Source organism: Dipodomys spectabilis, unplaced genomic scaffold (assembly GCF_019054845.1).
Source record: "Dipodomys spectabilis isolate Male_0828 unplaced genomic scaffold, ASM1905484v1 ptg000173l, whole genome shotgun sequence".
Classification (NCBI taxonomy): Eukaryota; Metazoa; Chordata; class Mammalia; order Rodentia; family Heteromyidae; genus Dipodomys; species Dipodomys spectabilis.
Genome location: NW_024870850.1, coordinates 4,802,871 through 4,807,438, shown reverse-complemented (window position 1 = coordinate 4,807,438; position 4,568 = coordinate 4,802,871). Strand labels below are relative to the sequence as shown.

At 38.2% G+C, this 4,568-nt stretch overlaps 1 pseudogene; it reads right to left on the bottom strand.

The window, feature by feature from the left end:
- Positions 1 to 751: 751 nt before the first annotated feature.
- Positions 752 to 1,670, bottom strand: LOC122119812 (annotated as a pseudogene).
- Positions 1,671 to 4,568: the final 2,898 nt, after the last annotated feature.

The following is a 4,568-nucleotide window of genomic DNA, read 5'->3' as shown; positions in this document are numbered from 1 at the left end:
ATTTGTGCATACCTGCACATGTATATATTCTAAAGAAATCAATATAATCAAATCAGCTGGCATTGTTTAAAAGGAAACTATGAAGGCACATTGGAAATAATGATGAAAGATTAACTTGTTCAATATATACTATAGGTATATGTGAAATGATCACAGTAAAAAGCCCATCATATTTGGGGACTATTCTAAACAGAAGAAATGGTGAGCTTAAGGAAAATCTAATGGAACACATGCATATGGAGAAATAAAATGAAGATGTGTGAAAAAGTTTGGTCAAAAGTTGACAAGAGTAGGTGGGCACCTGTGGCTCACACCTGTAATCCTAGCTACTCAGGAGGCTGAGATCTGAGGATCACAGTTCAAAACAAGTCCAGGCAGAAAAGTCCATGAGTCTCTCATCTCCAATTAACCACCAGAAAACCAGAAGTAGCACTGTGGCTCAAGTGGTAGAGTGCTAGCCTTGAGCTGAAGAGTTCAGGGACAGCACCCAGGCCTAGAGTTCAAGCCTCACAACAGAAAAAAAAAAAAGAAGCTGATGAGAGTATATTCAAAAAAGCAAATGTAGAGAGGTGTACAAAGTAAAAGACCTAAAGATGAAAACATAATAAAATTTTTGACCATGACATCTACAGCAAGCTCTTTTAGCATGAAGCACTTAGAAATGAAATACATATACAGGAATGATTCTCTAAAGTGTAAAAGAAAGGGGACACATATCCCATAGGTGTGCACCAATTTATTTTTCTTATAGTTGGTAAGATTTTATTGAGCCTTTTAGATTAAAACATGAGGTAAAAGGAAAAAGTACTCCTGAACCAATATTTTACACAGCTATACCAAAATATTTTAGATTTGCGGGACTTATACAGGATTGCATTTCTCAAAAATTGGCATCAAGTATAAACATAGGTTAACTCCTTGGGTTTTCCAGTTGACTAATCCAACACAAGTTTCAAGGTCAAGTTTTATCATTGCTGATCTCTTCATATCTGAAGAACTATTTTAATCGATGTCCACTAATTTCACTTCAAAAATAAGTTTTGCATTTGGTGGAATTTTGGCATCAGGCTGTCCTTTCTTCCCATAAGCCCATTCTGGCTCAATCTCCAGTCCAACCTTTTCTCCTTTACTCATAGTCAAAAGTACTTCATCCCATCCTCTGATAACTTTACCTACTCCAACCCTAAAACTTGAAGGCTTGGCACTTTTCTTCTTCTTGTTTCAATATTAGTATCAAAAACAGTTCCATCCTGTACTGTTCTTGTATACCAGCAGTGAACAACATCTGCCTTTTTGGGAAAGTTTGTTTTATCCCCCTTTTTTAAAATAGATTTTGTATATTTTGGTGGACCCTCATCCAGAGTCTCTTCAGACTTGTTTTCTTTGGGTTTATCTTCATTAAGCTTCACATTTTCTACTTGCTCAGATACTTTACTTATACTTTCAGTACCTTTGAAATGTTTACTTTCAAAGAGATGGTGATAGGCTGTAACCAAATGGTCCTTATTAGCCGTCTTGGCTACGTTTTTAATGTTTCCTAATAATCTATGCTCTGCCAGAAACAAATCTGAATCGTTATCCTGCAGAAACTTGATAATGTCCTTCTTGGGCAGCTGCCCACTGCGTAGCTGCTCCACGGTCCACGCTTGCTGTGGCACGGCAGCCGCCATCTTCCCCCACTGGCGCTGCTTCTGTGCACCCATTTCGATAACAGCTGACTCCTCAGAAGATTCCATATAAGACAAGAGGACATGACAAGAGATCTTTAGATTACTAGAGATAAAATATATAAATTATCTACCAAGAGTATAGTACCTAGCAAAGCTATCTTGTAGAAATGAAGGAAGGATAAAGATGTTCCCAGAGAAGCAAAGTTAGAGAATGTATCTCCACAAAACCCCTCCTTCATGAAATACTAAAGTCAGTTTTCAGACCAAAAACAGTACCATTAATGAACAAGAAAGATATACAAGAATGCATACCCTGTATCCTGTGAATGCAATTAAAGTTGAGCACAACAGCATATGAATCACAGAAAATACTCAAACTCATGGAAACTGAGCAATTCATTGCTGAGTCTTCAGAAGTTCTTTGAAGAGAGAGGTAAGAAAGGAGATTTAATCCTTTCTGGGATTCAATGTAAAAAATACATAGTAGCCAGGGAAGTACCTGATAAAATAACACAACGACCCAAGAAAGTATTAAATCTCCTTTCTTATGTGAATGTACACATAAAATATCAACTCATTTGGCTCATAACGAAGGCAGTTCTCAGAAGACAGTCCATTAGAAAAATATCAAATCAATACCTTACTGATACACATCAAAAAAGGTCTGATACTTCTAGGAAGATGGTGGCACCATCACAAGTAAACTACCAAGGTGTCTCTGACCAAATAGAGATTTAGGTTCCCAGCACACACTCCACCTTATGAGATCCACACCAATCAAACTTTAAACAAACTGAGTCATTCTACAACAGAAGATATCCCACTGCAATAATGCCAAAGCAGAAAACAGCAAGGCAGCATGCATACCTCTGCTGAATGCCTGCAGCCTAGGCCCCTTGTCTCCCCAGGCATTCCAGGGAGACCAAGAGTAACATGCCTGAAGTGCTACCCGACAAAATCTAAATAAATGACTACTGTAATACTGACAAAAATCACACTGCTCTGCAATAATCCTAAAAACACAAGGAGGGAAACCAGGGAAGATTTCTAAATCAGATTGAGGACCCCTATGGAGAGGCTACTGCTGCTTCAGCACAATTCAGAGGAGAAAGACACCATAGCACCAGAGGGGCAGAACAAGAAGAGGAGAGTGAGACTGCCACTCCAGAAGCCCCTCATTAAGACTCTTCTGGCCATCCAAAAAATATATAATATCTTACTTATCCTTATACCACCATTCTTTCATCATAAGTAAAGCCGAAGTCTAACATTAGACAGCAATTACCTTATCCTTTTTACAGATGGCAGCAATAGTGTTCAGAGAGCTTAACCCATTTTTCTTTTTTTTTTTAATTTAATTTTATTTTATTTGAGAACATACTGTACAGAGGGGTTACAATTACATGGGCAGGATAATGCATACATTTCTTACCAAGCATTGCAGCCTCCTCCTTTGTTTACCCTTCACCTCCAACCCATTTTTCTTTACCTGACTCCTTCCTCAATCTAGAAGAAAAGATTTGTTTGCCTATTCTTTTGTCTTCTCATTTCTTTTCTTTTCTTCTCTCTTCTCCTTCCTCTCCCTCACTTATATTCTTCCACACCCTCATTCTGTCTTCTTCTTTCCTTCTCTAATATCCCTAAAAAGTGTGCCCCTCTCAAATACACTACTGGAAATTGTCCTCTCTATCCTAACCTTACCTCAAAACTTCAATACTTTCATCTGACAGTCAAAACTTTATAGTATATTTCACAGCACAATGGAAACTTACATTACCACTCAACAATCCCTATAATCCCTGAACCCAGATATATAAATCCCAACAAAGGGACAGTACAGAATCAACTCCAAATGGATCAAAGACCTCGGAGCCAAAGCATACACTCTGAAAACGTTACAGGATGGAATAGGAGAAACCCTAGGTCTCCATGCACAGGCAGAAATTTTCTTTTTCTCTCTCTCTTTTTATTGCTGAAATTTTCTTAATAGAGACACAGAAACACAACAAATCAAAGAAAGGTTGGACAAATTGGACTGCATGAAGTTGCAGAGCTTCTGCATGACAAAGGACATAGTTAGCAAGATCAATAGAAAGCCCACGGATTGGGAGAAGAGCTTTACTAGCCATACAATGGACAAGGGTCTCATATCTAAAATATACCTGGAACGCAAAAAATTAAATCCCCTAACAACAAATCTTCAAAGAAACAACTGCCCAATAAATACGTGGGCTAAAGACTTAAAGAGAAACTTCTCTGAAGAGGAAAGAAAGATGGCCAATAGACACATGGAGAAATGCTCAACCTCCCTAGCCATAAAAGAAATGCAAATCAAAACAATATTGAGATACCACCTGACCCCAGTTAGAATGGCTATAATCAAGAAATCTAATAACAACAGATATTGGAGGGGATGTTGACAGAAGGGAACCTTACTGCATTGTTGGTGGGAGTGTAAACTTGTTCAACCACTTTGGAAAGCAGTATGGAGGTTCCTCAAAAGACTCCACATAGAGCTCCCTTATGACCCAGCAATCCCACTTTTGGACATTTACCCAAATGTTCACAAACAAGACCACACTAAAGCTACCAACACGACTATGCTTATTGCAGCATTATTTACCATAGCTAAGATATGGAACCAACCCAGATGCCCCTCAGTAGATGAATGGATCAAGAAAATATGGTATATATACACAAAGGAATTCTATATCTCCATCAGAAAGAATAACATTGCCCCATTTGTTAGGAAATGGAAAGACTTGGAAAAAATTATATTAAGTGAAGTAAGCCAGGCCTAAAGAAACATAGGTCCCATGGTTTCCCTTTTTTGCAATAACTAGTATTGTCTGAGTCAAGCAGAAAAGGTCAGATAAGTTGGTGTAAGGGAAATGAACC